We start from the raw sequence: 17,143 nt of genomic DNA, 5'->3' as shown, positions 1-17,143 counted from the left end.
GCCTTAGAAAGCATCACTACGAACAAAGCTAGTGGAGGTGATGGAATTCCAGTTGAGCTATTCCAAATCCTGAAAGATGATGCTGTGAAAAGTGCTGCACTCAATATGCCAGCAAATTTGGAAAACTCAGCAGTGGCCACAGGACTGGAAAAGGTCAGTTTTCATTCCAATCCCAAAGAAAGGCAATGCCAAAGAACGCTCAAACTACTGCACAATTGCACTCATCTCACACGCTAGTAAAGTAATGCTCAAAATTCTCCAAGCCAGGCTTCAGCAATATGTGAACCGTGAACTTCCTGATGTTCAAGCTGGTTTTAGAAAAGGCAGAGGAGCCAGAGATCAAATTGCCAACATCTGCTGGATCATGGAAAAAGGAAGAGAGTTCCAGAAAAACATCTATTTCTGCTTTATTGACTATGCCAAAGCCTTTGACTGTGTGGATCACAAGAAACTGTGGAAAATTCTGAAAGAGATGGGAATACCAGACCACCTGACCTGCCTTTGAGAAATCTGTATGCAGATCAGGAAGCAACAGTTAGAACTGGACATGGAACAACAGACTGGTTCCAAATAGGAAAAGGAGGACGTCAAGGCTGTATATTGTCACCCTGTTTATTTAACTTGTATGCAGAGTACATTATGAGAAACACTGGACTGGAAGAAGCACAAGCTGGAATCAAGATTGCCGGGAGAAATATCAATAACCTCAGATATGCAGATGACACCACCCTTATGGCAGAAAGTGAAGAGGAACTAAAAAGCCTCTTGATGAAAGTAAAAGCGGAGAGTGAAAAAGTTGGCTTAAAGCTCAACATTCAGAAAACGAAGATCATGGCATCCGGTCCCACCACTTCATGGGAAATAGATGGGGAAACAGTGGAAACAGTGTCAGACTTTATTTTTTGGGGCTCCAAAATCACTGCAGATGGTGACTGCAGCCATGAAATTAAAAGACGCTTACTCCTTGGAAGGGAAGTTATGACCAACCTAGATAGCATATTCAAAAGCAGAGACATTACTTTGCCAACAAAGGTCTGTCTAGTCAAGGCTATGGTTTTTCCTGTGGTCATGTATGGATGTGAGAGTTGGACTGTAAAGAAGGCTGAGCGCTGAAGAATTGATGCTTTTGAACTGTGGTGTTGGAGAAGACTCTTGAGAGTCCCTTGGACTGCAAGGAGATCCAACCAGTCCATTCTGAAGGAGGTCAGCCCTGGGATTTCTTTGGCGGGAATGATACTGAAGCTGAAACTCCAGTACTTTGGCCACCTCATGTGAAGAGTTGACTCATTGGAAAAGACTGATGCTGGGAGGGATTGGGGGCAGGATGAGAAGGGGACGACAGAGGATGAGATGGCTGGATGAAATCACTGACTCGATGGACGTGAATCTGAGTGAATTCCGGGAGTTGGTGATGGACAGGGAGGCCTGGCATGCTGCGATTCATGGGGTCGCAAAGAGTCGGACACGACTGATCAACTGAATTGACTGACTGACTGAACTGACTGATTCTTGAGAAATGCCTAAGTATTTAGTGTGACGAAGTATTTAGTATTTAGGGTGACGTGTGATGATGGATGTATGAAACTTACTTTCAAATGTTTAAAAGCAAATGCATATATATTCACACAGGAATATAAAGCACATATGCAAAAATATTAACCATTGTTAGCAACTTTCCTGGTAGTCCAGTGACTAAGACTCTGGGCTCCCCATGCCAGGCTCCTTGGTTAGAGCCCTGGTCAGGAAATTTCCCTGGGCTTCCTCGATAGCTCAGTTGGTAAAGAATCCGCCGGCAATGCAAGAGACCCCAGTTCGATTCCTGGGTCGGGAAGATCTGGAGAAGGGATAGGCTACCCACTCCAGTAGTCTTGGGCTTCCCTTGTGTCTCAGCTGGTCAAGAATCCACCTGCAATGTGGGAGACCTGGGTTCAATCCCTGGGTTGGGAAGATCCCCTGGAGAAGGGAAAGGTTACCCATTCCAGTATTCTGGCCTGGAGAATTCCATGGACTGTATAGTCCATGGGCCGCAAAAAGTCAGACAGGACTGAGTGACTCTCACTTTCAGGAAACTAGATCCCACATGCTGCAAGTAAGATTTAAGATTCTGCGTGCTGCAACTAGGAGCAACCACGGCCAAATAAACAAAAATAAGTATTAAAAAATTGTTGACTATAGGTGTAGGGTTGTGGTGGTTTGAAAATATGTCCAGGACTTCCCTGGTGGTCCAGTGGTTAGGACTCTGCACTTTTACCACAGGGGACACAGGTTCCATCCCTGGTTGTGGAACTAAAATCTCACTTGTGGCGCAGCACGGCCAGATACAAACAAAATAAATATATGCATAAAGTGTTTGACACTCCTGCTTTCCAAAGGTAGAACCTAATTCCCCTACCATTGAATGTGGGCTGGACTTAGTGACTCACTTTTAACAAATGGAGTAGGGCAGAAGTGGTAGTGTGCAACTTTGAGACTAGATCATAAAAGACGTTGCATTTTCCTTCATGCTCTCGATTTTGTTTTACATATTTATTTCTGTCTGTGTCAGGTCTTAGCTGTGGCTGATTGCGGATCAACGTCTTAGTTGCTCTGCAGCATATGGGATCTTAGTTCTTTGACTAGGGCTTGAACCTATGTCCCTTGCATTGGTAAGCAGATTCTTAACCACTGGACCATCAGGGAAGGCCCTATGCTCTTGCTTTTGAATGACTCCGTCTGGGGGAAGCCAGCCACCATGTTGTGAGGGTGCCCAAGTGGTGATACGGAGAGGGCCCTGTGAGGAGGAGCTGAGGCCTCCAGTCAACAGCCGTGGGACGGAGCTGCCATGGAAGGGAGCTGCCATGGAAGAGGCTCCTCCAGCCTTATCTGAGCCTTCAGATGATGCTGTCCTGGCTGCATCGGTCTCACAAGAGATCCTGAGCCAGAACATCCCAGACCCCTGACTCTATGAATCTGCATAAGATAATAAATGTTTGCTGACAAAGGTCCATATAGTCAAAGCTATGGTTTTTCCAGCAGTCATGTACGGATGTGAGAGTTGGACCATAAAGAAGACTGAGTGCCAAAGAATAGATGCTTTCAAATTGTGGTGCTGAAGAAAACTCTTGAGAGTCCCTTGGACTGCAAGGAGATCAAACGAGTCAATCCTAAAGGAAATAAACCCTGAATATTCATTGGAAGGACTGATGCTGAAGCTGAAGTTCCAATTGGCCAACTGATGTGAAGAGCTGACTAATTGGAAAAGACCCTAATGCTGGCAAAGATTGAAGGCAGGATAAGGCGACAACAGAGGATGAGATGGTTGGATTGCACATGAGTTTGCGCAAGCTCCAGGAGGTGGAAGAATAGGGAAGTCCAGAGTGCTGCAGTCCATGAGGTCTCAAAGAGCAGGACACAACTTAGCAACTGAACAACAACAATAAATATTTTCTGTGTTTTTTTTATATGTATTTATTTGGCTGCACTGGATCTTAGTTGCAAAATGTGGAATCTTTTATTTATTTTTTTGGTTGTGTTATGTGGGATCTAGGTCCCTGACCAGGGATCAAACCCACGGCCCCTGCATTGGGAATGTGGAATCTTAGTCACTGGACTACCAGGGAAATCCTAGTCTTTGTTGTTGTTGTATTTTTTTCATTTTTTAAATTAATTAATATATTTTTGGCTGTGTCAGGTCTTTGTTGCTGCATGCAGGCTTTCTCTAGTTGCAGTGAGCAGGGGCAGCTCTCTAATTGTGGTGTTCGGACTTCTCATTGGGTGGCTTCTCTTGTTGGGGAGCCCAGGATCCTGGTGCTCAGGCTTCAGTAGTTGTGGCTGCAAGACTCTAGACCATAGGCTCAGTAGCTGTGGTACATGGGCTTAGTTGCTCCGTGGCATGTTGAATCTTCCTATACCAGGGATTGAACCCGTGTCCCCTGCATTAGCAGATGGATTCTTAACCACTGGACCACAAGGGGAGCCTTGTTTGTTGTTTTAAGCAACTAAATTCTGGTGTAATTTGTTAGGCAGCAGTAGCTAACTAATAGAATAACACACTGTGTTCGTTGGGTTATCATTATCATCTTTTCTAAATATTTGATAGTGAAAATTCCAGTTTAGCACTGTGAAATAAGGGTCATATTGCTTATAGTCTCAAATGAAGATAAAGGGACTGGCCCCAAATCACACAGTCAGAAAATGCTAGAGACCCACCCCCACTTCCCTGAGAGTAAAGTGCTATCAGACTACTTTGTCTGTACATTGAAGATCAGGAGGCTCCTGGGATTCTTAGAAGCCTCATCTCTTTTCTCCACCCATTTTGCCCACTCTCCCTTAGCTACTTGAAACTATTCTTGCCTTATTACCTCCAGACCTTTGTCCAGGTATTCATTTCTACTGGAAGAGGCCTCTACCCAATATCTCTAAAGAAATCTTCTTCCTCCAGGAAGCCCTCCCTGACTACCTTTTCCATACTGGTTGTAGTCTATTCTGAGTCCCCCAAGCACTTCCCTCTTATAAAAATCATTGGTAATATTTGCTGAGTGCTTTTATGTGTCCATGTTGTTTTTTAAAAAATCTTTTGGCCATGCCATGCAGTGTGCGGGATCCTAGTTCCCCAACCAGAGATTGAACCTGCACCTCCTGCATGGACAGTGCAGACGCTTAACCACCGGACTACCAGGGAAGCCCCTTACTGAGTGCTCTTCACATGCCATGTTCTGTATGTCATCTTCGCAATCTTCACAGCAGCTCTGTTTATAAATCAAACACTGTTGGGATTCCCATTATACAGATGAGTAACCTAAGGTCTGTAAAAATCAAATTGCTTGCTCTAGGTCGCCTGGTTTTTAATAGCTTCTGATTATTGTGTTAAAAGGTATCTCAGAGTTGTAAAAAAAAAAAAAAAAAACGAAAAACCAAAAACTCCTATGTTGTCTTTAAAAAGCTTCGTAGTTTAGTTTTTACATTTAGGGATACAATTAATTTTAAGATTTCTTTTTTATGTCATTTTTTTAAATTTTAAGATTTCTTTGTGTGTGTGTATGATCTAAAGTAAGAGTCGAGGTTGTTTTTATGGATTCATGTGGCAGTTTAGTTGCCCTATGGAGAAATAGGACTTCAGTTCTATCGGACTGAGATTTTAACCCCCGTGATCTGCTGAATAGTTCACCTTAAAGATGACCATGTCCTGATCCTGATAACCTGTGAACATGGTAACGTTTGTGCAAAAGAGATGTTGCAGATGTGATTAAAGTAAGGACCTTGAGATGGGGAGATGATCCTGGATTATTTGGATGAGCACCGCCTAATCAACCCTGAATTCTCATTGGAAGCACTGATGCTGAAGCTGAAGCTCCAATACTTGGGAGCTCCACCACCTGATGCGAAGAGCTGACTCATTGGAAAAGACCCTGATGCTGGAAAAGACTGAGGGCAGGAGGAGAAGGGGTCGACAGAGGATGAGATGGTTGGATGGCATCACTGACTCAACGGACATGAGTTTGAGCAAACTGTGGGAGACAGTGAAGGACAGGGAAGCCTGGAGTGCTGCAGTCCATGGGGTCGCAAAGAGTTGGACAACAACAGGTAATTACAGGGTCCTAGGTAAGAGAAACCCAAGTAAGATGGTAGGTGTTGCAAAAGGGCATCAGAGGGCAAACACACTGAAACCATACTCACAGAAAACTAGTCAATCTAATCACACTAAGACCACAGCCTTGTCTAACTCAATGAAACTAAGCCATGCCTGTGGGGCAACCCAAGATGGGCGGGTCATGGTGGAGAGATCTGACAGAATGTGGTCCACTGGAGAAGGGAATGGCAAACCACTTCAGTATTCTTGCCTTGAGAACCCCATGAACAGTATGAAAAGGCAAAATGATAGGATACTGAAAGAGAAACTCCCCAGGTCAGTAGGTGCCCAATATGCTACTGGAGATCAGTGGAGAAATAACTCCAAAAAGAATGAAGGGACGGAGCCAAAGCAAAAACAATACCCAGCTGTGGATGTGACTGGTGATAGAAGCAAGGTCCGATGATGTAAAGAACAATATTGCATCAGATCGGATGAGATCAGTCGCTCAGTCATGTCGACTCCTTGCGACCCCACAAACTGCAGAATGCCAGGCCCCCCTGTCCATCACCAACTCCCGGAATTCACTCAGACTCATGTCTGTCGAGTCAGTGATGCCATCCAGTCATCTCATCCTCTGTCGTCCCCTTCTCCTCCTGTCCCCAATCCCTCCCAGCATCAGAGTCTTTTCCAATGAGTCAACTCTTCACATGAGGTGGCCAAAGTACTGGAGTTTCAGCTTCAGCATCATTCATTCCAAAGAAATCCCAGGGCTGATCTCCCTCAGAAAGGACTGGTTGGATCTCCTTGCAGTCCAAGGGACTCTCAAGAGTCTTCTCCAACACCACAGTTCAAAAGCATCAATTCTTCGGCGCTCAGCCTTCTTCACAGTCCAACTCTCACATCCATACATGACCACAGGAAAAACCATAGCCTTGACTAGACGCACCTTTGTTGGCAAAGTAATGTCTCTGCTTTTGAATATGCTATCTAGGTTGGTCATAACTTCCCTTCCAAGGAGTAAGCGTCTTTTAATTTCATGGCTGCAGTCACCATCTGTAGTGATTTTGGAGCCCAGAAAAATAAAGTCTGACACTATTTCCACTGTTTCCCCATCTATTTCCCATGAAGTGGTGGGACCGGATGCCATGATCTTCGTTTTCTGAATGTTGAGCTTTAAGCCAACTTTTTCACTCTCCGCTTTTACTTTCATCAAGAGGCTTTTTAGTTCCTCTTCACTTTCTGCCATAAGGGTGGTGTCATCTGCATATCTGAGGTTATTGATATTTCTCCCGGCAATCTTGATTCCAGCTTGTGCTTCTTCCAGTCCAGCGTTTCTCATGATGTACTCTGCATACAAGTTAAATAAACAGGGTGACAATATACAGCCTTGACGTCCTCCTTTTCCTATTTGGAACCAGTCTGTTGTTCCATGTCCAGTTCTAACTGTTGCTTCCTGATCTGCATACAGATTTCTCAAAGGCAGGTCAGGTGGTCTGGTATTCCCATCTCTTTCAGAATTTTCCACAGTTTCTTGTGATCCACACAGTCAAAGGCTTTGGCATAGTCAATAAAGCAGAAATAGATGTTTTTCTGGAACTCTCTTCCTTTTTCCATGATCCAGCAGATGTTGGCAATTTGATCTCTGGCTCCTCTGCCTTTTCTAAAACCAGCTTGAACATCAGGAAGTTCACGGTTCACATATTGCTGAAGCCTGGCTTGGAGAATTTTGAGCATTACTTTACTAGCGTGTGAGATGAGTGCAATTGTGCAGTAGTTTGAGCATTCTTTGGCATTGCCTTTCTTTGGGATTGGAATGAAAACTGACCTTTTCCAGTCCTGTGGCCACTGCTGAGTTTTCCAAATTTGCTGGCATATTGAGTGCAGCACTTTCACAGCATCATCTTTCAGGATTTGAAAGAGCTCAACTGGAATTCCATCACCTCCACTAGCTTTGTTCGTAGTGATGCTTTCTAAGGCCCACTTGACTTCACATTCCAGGATGTCTGGCTCTAGGTCAGTGATCACACCATCGTGATTATCTGGGTCGTGAAGATCTTTTTTGTACAGTTCTTCTGTGTATTCTTGCCATCTCTTCCTAATATCTTCTGCTTCTGTTAGGTCCATACCATTTCTGTCCTTTATCGAGCTCATCTTGGCATGAAATGTTCCTTTGGTATCTCTGATTTTCTTGAAGAGATCCCTAGTCTTTCCCATTCTGTTGTTTCCCTCTATTTCTGTGCATATGATTATACAGTGGAAGTGAGAAATAGATTTAAGGGCCTAGATCTGATAGATAGAGTGCCTGATGAACTATGGAATGAGGCTGGTGACATTCTACAGGAGACAGGGATCAAGACCATTCCCATAGAAAAGAAATGCAAAAAAGCAAAATGGCTGTCTGGGGAGCCCTTACAAATAGCTGTGAAAAGAAGAGAAGCGAAAAGCAAAGGAGAAAAGGAAAGATATAAACATTTGAATGCAGAGTTCCAAAGAAAAGCAAGAAGAGATAAGAAAGCCTTCTTCAGTGATCAATGCAATATTGCATAGGAACCTGGAATGTCAGGTCCACGAATCAAGGCAAATTGGAAGTGGTCAAACAAGAGATGGCAAGAGTGAATGTCGACATTCTAGGAATCAGCGAACTGCAATGGACTGGAATGGGTAAATTTAACGCAGATGACCGTTTTATCTACTACTGCGGGCAGGAATCCCTCAGAAGAAATGGAGTGGCCATCATGGTCAACAAAAGAGTCCGAAATGCAGTACTTGGATGCAATCTCAAAAATAACAGAATGATCTCTGTTCGTTTCCAAGGCAAACCATTCAATATCACAGTAATCCAAGTCTATGCCCCAACCAGTAACGCTGAAGAAGCTGAAGTTGAACGGTTCTATGAAGACCTACAAGACCTTTTAGAACCACCACCCAAAAAAGATGTCCTTTTCATTATAGGGGACTGGAATGCAAAAGTAGGAAGTCAAGAAACACCTGGAGTAACAGGCAAATTTGGCCTTGGAATATGGAATGAAGCAGGGCAAAGACTAATAGAGTTTTGCCAAGAAAATTCATTGGTCATAACAAACACCCTCTTCCAACAATACAAGAGAAGACTCTACACATGGACATCACCAGATGGTCAACACTGAAATCAGATTGATTACATTCTTTGCAGCCAAAGATGGAGAAGCTCTACACAGTCAGCAAAAACAAGACCAGGAGCTGACTGTGGCTCAGACCATGAACTCCTTATTGCCAAATTCATACTTAAATTGAAGAAAGTAGGGAAAACCACTAGACCATTCAGGTATGACCTAAATCAAATCCCTTATGATTATACAGTGGAAGTGAGAAATAGATTTAAGGGCCTAGATCTGATAGATAGAGTGCCTGATGAACTATGGAATGAGGTTCGTGACATTCTACAGGAGACAGGGATCAAGGCCATCCCCATGGAAAAGAAATGCAAAAAAGCAAAATGGCTTTCTGGGGAGGCCTTACAAATAGCTGTGAAAAGAAGAGAAGCGAAAAGCAAAGGAGAAAAGGAAAGATATAAGTATCTGAATGCAGAGTTCCAAAGAATAGCAAGAAGAGATAAGAAAGCCTTCCTCAGCGATCAATGCAAAGAAATAGAGGAAAAGAACAGAATGGGAAAGACTAGGGATCTCTTCAAGAAAATCAGAGATACCAAAGGAACATTTCATGCCAAGATGAGCTCGATAAAGGACAGAAATGGTATGGACCTAACAGAAGCAGAAGATATTAGGAAGAGATGGCAAGAATACACAGAAGAACTGTACAAAAAAGATCTTCACGACCCAGATAATCACGATGGTGTGATCACTGACCTAGAGCCAGACATCCTGGAATGTGAAGTCAAGTGGGCCTTAGAAAGCATCACTACGAACAAAGCTAGTGGAGGTGATGGAATTCCAGTTGAGCTCTTTCAAATCCTGAAAGATGATGCTGTGAAAGTGCTGCACTCAATATGCCAGCAAATTTGGAAAACTCAGCAGTGGCCACAGGACTGGAAAAGGTCAGTTTTCATTCCAATCCCAAAGAAAGGCAATGCCAAAGAATGCTCAAACTACTGCACAATTGCACTCATCTCACACGCTAGTAAAGTAATGCTCAAAATTCTCCAAGCCAGGCTTCAGCAATATGTGAACCGTGAACTTCCTGATGTTCAAGCTGGTTTTAGAAAAGGCAGAGGAGCCAGAGATCAAATTGCCAACATCTGCTGGATCATGGAAAAAGGAAGAGAGTTCCAGAAAAACATCTATTTCTGCTTTATTGACTATGCCAAAGCCTTTGACTGTGTGGATCACAAGAAACTGTGGAAAATTCTGAAAGAGATGGGAATACCAGACCACCTGACCTGCCTTTGAGAAATCTGTATGCAGATCAGGAAGCAACAGTTAGAACTGGACATGGAACAACAGACTGGTTCCAAATAGGAAAAGGAGGACGTCAAGGCTGTATATTGTCACCCTGTTTATTTAACTTGTATGCAGAGTACATCATGAGAAACGCTGGACTGGAAGAAGCACAAGCTGGAATCAAGATTGCCGGGAGAAATATCAATAACCTCAGATATGCAGATGACACCACCCTTATGGCAGAAAGTGAAGAGGAACTAAAAAGCCTCTTGATGAAAGTAAAAGCGGAGAGTGAAAAAGTTGGCTTAAAGCTCAACATTCAGAAAACGAAGATCATGGCATCCGGTCCCACCACTTCATGGGAAATAGATGGGGAAACAGTGGAAATAGTGTCAGACTTTATTTTTCTGGGCTCCAAAATCACTACAGATGGTGACTGCAGCCATGAAATTAAAAGACGCTTACTCCTTGGAAGGGAAGTTATGACCAACCTAGATAGCATATTCAAAAGCAGAGACATTACTTTGCCAACAAAGGTGCGTCTAGTCAAGGCTATGGTTTTTCCTGTGGTCATGTATGGATGTGAGAGTTGGACTGTGAAGAAGGCTGAGCGCCGAAGAATTGATGCTTTTGAACTGTGGTGTTGGAGAAGACTCTTGAGAGTCCCTTGGACTGCAAGGAGACCCAACCAGTCCATTCTGAGGGAGATCAGCCCTGGGATTTCTTTGGAATGAATGATGCTGAAGCTGAAACTCCAGTACTTTGGCCACCTCATGTGAAGAGTTGACTCATTGGAAAAGACTCTGATGCTGGGAGGGATTGGGGGCGGGAGGAGAAGGGGACGACAGAGGATGAGATGGCTGGATGGCATCACTGACTCGACGGACGTGAGTCTGAGTGAATTCCGGGAGTTGGTGATGGACAGGGAGGCCTGGAGTACTGCAATTCATGGGGTGGCAAAGAGTCGGACACGACTGAGCGACTGATCTGATCCGATCTATAAAAGGAGAACAGGAGAATCAGAGGAGATGTGATGACAATAATGTGAGAAGGGCCCAGAATGCTGTTGCAGCTTTGAAGATGGAGGATGAGCCACGAGCCAGGGAATGCAGGTGGCTTCTAGGAACTGGAAAAGGCAAGGAAACTGATTCTGCTTGCGATCCTCTAGAAGGAATGCCATTCGGCCCATACTATATTTGTTTCTTCTAAGAATGTATTTATTTGTTTGGCTGTGTTGGGTCTTAGTTTCAGCACATGGGATCTTTTGTTGTGGCATGCGAACTCTTTGTTGCAGTGTCTCATATCCAGTTCCCTGACCAGGGGTGGAACTCAGGCCCCCTGCACTGGGAGCACAGAGTCTTAGCCACTGGACCCGCAGGGAAGTCCCTGATTGTACTGTATTTGGATTTTAGCCCTGTGAGATCCATATGCGTGTTCGGACCTCCAGAATGGTCAAAATAGATTTCAAGCCACCAAGTTTGTAGTGATTTGTTACAAAAGCAAAAGGAAATGCAGACAATTCCTAGACTAAACAACCCCTAGGAAACAAGTACTGGTATTTCTCACTAATTTATAGGGAAGGTTGCAAAGGCTTGGATAGACTTGTCCATATCCCTGCAGCTTGCAAAAGGAAGATTCAAACCCAGGACCATCAGACTCCAATTACATTTCAGTGCATGCTCCTGGATCTGTAGTGCAAACTCACATACCATGGGGAGCTTGTTTAAAGGCAGATTCTGGACTTTCCTGGTGGTCCAGTGGTTAAGAGCGCCTGCCAGTGCAGGGGACACAGGTTCTATCTCTGGTCCCGGAAGATTCCACATGTCTTAGAGTAACTAAGCCCGAGAGCCACACCCACTGAAGCCTGAGCATGCTACAGCCCATACTCTGCAACAAGAGAGGCCACCCCAATGTGGTTGTTTAAGTTGCTCAGTCGTGTCCAACTCTTTGCGACCCCATGGACTGCAGCCACCGCAGAGAAACCAGCAAATGTCAACTAGAGGGTAGCCCCTGATTTCCACAACTAGAGAAAGCCCACATGCAGCAAGGAAGACCCAGCACAGCCAAAAACAAATAAATAAGTGTGAATTAGTAAATTTAAAGGCAGATTCTGATGCCTCTGGTCTCCAGTGGGTTGTGATTCTGCATTTCTGACAACATCCTCCCAGGGGAGAATGAATGAGGATGAAATGAATGAATGTCACCCTCACTGCTTAGGTAGGGAGAAGCTCTGGGTCAAATGTCCAACATCCCCAGATTCCAATCCCCTAGTGTTAGTCCTCTGCCTCAGTTTTTTTATCTGGAAAGCAGAAGTGAGAAATAACAACTAACATGTGAATGAAATTAACCACATTAAATGCTTACTGTGTGTGACTTGGAACATAGTAGCTGCTCTATAAATTTTATTTTAGAAAAATATTTATTTTATTTATTTGGCTGTGTTGGGTCTTAGTTGTGGCATACGGGATCTTTGATCTTCATTTCGGCACTAGAGATCTTTAGTTGTGGCATTCAAACTCTTAGTTGTGGCATGTAGGATCCACTTCCCTGACCAGGGATGGAACCTGAGTCCCTGCATTGGAAGAATGGAGTCTCAGCCACTGGACCACCAGGGTGCGTGCGAAGTCACTTCAGTTGTGTCCAACTCTTTGGGAGTTTATGCACTGTAGCCTACCAGGTTCCTCTGTCCATGGGATTCTCCAGGCAAGAATACTGGAGTGGGTTTCCATTTCCTTCGCCAGGGGATCCTCCCAGCCCACGGATGGAAACTTCGTCTCTTAAGTCTCCTGCATTAGCAGGTGGGTTCTTTACCACTAGGGGTACCTGGGAAACCCCAATAAATCTTAATTATTATTCTACTTGGATAAGTGTGCAGTAAATGTTTGTTAATGATAGGACTGAAAGCTGATGCCCCTGTCTGTAAACTGGAGATCAAGCCTGCAGCACACAGTGCATGCTCAGGTCACCTGCTAATTAGAAGGAGACGTTTCATGCAGTTCTAGCTGGCAGGGCAGCCCCTTCCCCACCTTGCCTCCTGGGGCCAAGTACCAGGAACTATTCTCTCAAGCACCAGGAAGAAACTTCACCTCCCCACTAGTGATGACTAGTGGTTCAGCTGCTGGCTTCAGTGACCACCGATTCAGTGGGAAGGTGTGGATCCTCTGATCTTCTCCCTTCTCAGCTGGCCACTTTGGGGCTCTCCCAGCCTCTTGGGGACTCTGCCCCCAGCAGAGCCTGGTACTTGTTTTGAGTTGTTCTCAGGTGGCTCATCAGTAAAGAATCCACCTGCTAATGCAGGAGACCCAGGTTCAGTCCATGTCGGGAAGATCCCCTGGAGAGGGGAATGGTAACCCGCTCCAGTATTCTTGCCTGGAGAATCCCATGAACAGAGGAGCCTGGTGGGCTATGGTCCACGGGCTTGGAAAAGAGTTGGACACAACTGAGCGACTAAACAGCAACATAGCTCTGTCATAGCTCTGTCAGGTCTGTGCAGGAAGCTCTGGTTTTTCTGCACTGGCTCAAGGTCTGGGAGAGACGTTTGCACTGAAACAAGAGGGCCTTGGTGGTGGGAACCCAGAGAAGTGGCATTCTTGTCCTTGGACAGACCGGATTTATGCCCCTCTCTGGGCCACAGTATCCCCATCTATACTCTGGCCTAGGCCAGACCCCTCTGTACCAAGTCCCTCATTTATTGTGCAACTTCTTTCCTATATGAGGATGCCCAGATTTAGCAAATAAAAATATGGAATGCCCTATAGGATCTGAATTTCAGATACAAATACTTTACTGTTTTATATGCATAATTTCCTGGAGGAGAAAATGGCAACCAACTCCAGTATTCTTGCCTGGGAAATCCTATGAACAGGGGAGCCTGGTGGGCTGTGGTCCATGGGGTTAAAGAGTTGGACACGACTTAGCACACACATGCATACATACTTTAAATTTATAGGGAATTCCTGGGAACACCTGGTGTTGCAATGGTTAGGACTCGTCACTTTCACTGCTGGGGCCCATATTTGATCCCTGATCCGGTAACTAAGATCCCACCTGCCCACCGGTATGGCCAAACAAACAAACTAAAGGTATGGTCTTAACCATTTCAGAAAGAAATATGTGTCAGATATTTTTATTGGATATATAAACTATGTGTTAGATATTGTTATTTGATGATATATGTATTCATTATTTATTATCTTATTGGTATAAAATATTTATGACACAGTCACCATCTTAACCATTTTTAAGTACACAGCTCAGTGACATTAAGCACATTCACATTGCTGTGTAACTACCCCCACCATCATCTCCAGAACTTTCTCATTTTTCCAAACTGAAACTCTTGTCCTCATGAAACACTGACTCCCCTTCCTCCTTCCCCAGCCCCGGGCCCCACCATCTACTTCCTGTCTCTGTGGATCTGACTCCTCTAGGGACCTCCTGTGGAATCAGACAGTGTTTGTCCTTTTTGACTAGATTTATTCACGGAGCACACTTTCTCAGGGTTTATCCATGGTGTAGAATGTATAACATTGTTGTTGTTCAGTCGGTCAGTTGTGTCCCTCTCTTTGAGACCCTATGGACTGCAGCACGCCAGGCTTCTCTGTCCTTCACTATCTCTAGGAGTTTGCTCCAACTCATGTCCACTGAGTCAGTGATGCCATCCAACCATTGAGTCCTCTGCTTCCCTTTCTCTTTCTGCCCTCAATCTTTCCCAGCAGTGGGTTGGCTAAAATGTTTGTTGGGGTTTTTCATAACATTTTACAGAAAATTCAAATGAACTTTTTGGCCAACCCAGTAAATACCTTTTTCGGAGAAGGCAATGGCAACCCACTCCAGTACTCTTGCCTGGAAAATCCCATGGACAGAGGGGCCTGGTGGGCTGCAGTCCATGGGGTGGCTAGGAGTCGGACACGACTGAGCAACTTCACTTTCACTTTTCACTTTCATGCACTGGAGAAGGAAATGGCAACCCACTCCAGTGTTCTTGCCTGGAGAATCCCAGGGATGGGGGAGCCTGGTGGGCTGCCGTCTATGGGGTCGTACAGAGTCGGACACGACTGAAGCGACTTAGCAGCAGCAGCAGCAATGTCATGAATATTGCACGGAACATACTTATACTAAAAAAAGTATAACTACAATTCATATTTTTAAAAATCCTGAATTTTTTTGAAAAAATATTTATTTACTTATTTTTGGCTGTGCTCAGTCTTCATTGAGGTGTGTGGGTTTCTCACTGTGATGGCTTCTCTTGTTGCCAAAGCATGGGCTCTTACAGCGGTGGCTCAATAGTTGCGGTGCATGCGCTTTGTTGCTCCTTGGCATTTGGGATCTTCTTAGACTAGTGATGGAACCCGTGTCCTCTGCATTGGCAGGTGGATTCTTATCCACTGGACCACTAGGGAAGGAAGCCCCAGGCTTCCTGAATTTTATCTATCAATTTTACCTACAGCCTTTCTTCATATAGCAACCTAAAGAACTTTTTCTTTTAAAATGTCTTTATTAATATATCATTTACACACGCTAAAATTCATCTTTTTCTTTCTTCGTTTTTCTGGCTGTACTGTGCTGCCTGCGGGATCTCAGTTCCCCAACCAAATATTGAACTCATCCCCTTGCAGTGGAAGTGCTGAGTACTAACCACTGGACCACCAGGGAATTCCCTAGAATTCACCCTTTTTAAAGTGTATAGTTCAATGAATTTTATTGTATATTTTATATTTACAGAGCTCTGGGACCATTGGAGAAGGAAATGGCAATCTATTCCAGTATTCTTGCCTGGAAAATCCCATGGACAAATGAGACTGGCAGCCTACAGTCCATGGGTTTGAAAAAGAGTCAGGCACAACAGTAACTAAACAACAAGGACCACTACCAGAATCTAGTCTTGAAACATTTCCATCACCCTAGAAAGAAACCTCATACTCCTTTACAGTCACTATGTATTCCCAGCCTCAGCTTGAGGCAAATACTGATCTACTTCCTGTCTTGAAAATTTTGCCTTTTTTGGACGTTCTCATATGACACAGGAACCATAGAGTATGTGACCTGATGTCTGTTTTTTTCCCCACTGAGTATATTTTTGAGGTTAATCCCTGTTGTCATGTGTATCAGTCCCAGGTTTCGTTTTCTTGCTGGAGGGTCAGTGATAAAATTAATAAGAACAGGGCTTATTTGGTTTATCTGTTTACATGTTGACAGACATGTGCATTATTTCCCCTTTTTTGTTTTTGTGAATAATGCTGTTATGACTATAGCTGTGTAAATTTTGGCATGGATGTTTGTTTTCATTTATTTTGGGTAGATACATAAAGTTGAAATTGCTGGTTCATATTAAACTTCATTCATTTTAACTTTTCATATTAAATTTTGTAAAACAAAAACAAAACCAAAAACCTGCCCTTTTGAGATATATTTCATGTGCACAAGGATGTTTCTTGAGATTAACATATTATCTCCGTACCCTGTACCCAAATCCTCCATTTCTTCCCCCAAGAAGTTAAAACCCAAGCGTGTCACTGATATTCACAAGGAACAAGACAGGTCCTCAATGGACCCTTTTGCTGTCCCTTCTACCTCAAATGTCCCTTCCAGCGCCCACCTTACTATATGGACCTGTGTCTAGTCTTTTATCTCTCTGGTTAAACTACTATCTCCTACAGCAAATCCTTCTGTTCCCCCAGGAGAGACGAATTCTCCGCCATTACTCAGATCTTTTTTTTTAATTGGAATATAGTTGGTTTACAATGTTAATTCCTGCTGTACAGCAAAATGATTCAGTTACATGTATCTTTTCCATTATGGTTTCTCACAGGTTATTGAATATAGTTCCCTGTGCTATACATTAGGACCTTGATTATTCATCTCTTTCTTCTTTTTAAAAATTAATTTATTTATGGTTGCACTGCGTCTTGGTTGCTGCGCTAGGGTTTTCTCTGGAGCGGGGAGTGGGGTGGGGAGGGCGCTATTCTTCCTTGAGGACCAGGGGTCTAACCAGTGTCTCTTGCATTGTTAGGCGGATTCTTACCCACTGTTCTTGGGAAGTCCTATTTAGCTCTTTCTTAAGCGCCCTATCTTACCCCTAGTCCCTTCCCTGGGTCCTAATTATAAAGAAATTGATATTTCTTTTACATGCTAAAACTCGAATACTTCAAGAGCGAGGGAGATAGCACCTCAGCTCTTCCAGTATTTGCTATTGTCTGGCAGAGTATAGGCGTGG

The sequence above is a fragment of the Bubalus kerabau genome, chromosome 1 (assembly GCF_029407905.1).
Source record: "Bubalus kerabau isolate K-KA32 ecotype Philippines breed swamp buffalo chromosome 1, PCC_UOA_SB_1v2, whole genome shotgun sequence".
Classification (NCBI taxonomy): Eukaryota; Metazoa; Chordata; class Mammalia; order Artiodactyla; family Bovidae; genus Bubalus; species Bubalus kerabau.
The sequence above is the reverse complement of the archived record's forward strand: the minus strand, read 5'-3'. Positions refer to the sequence as shown.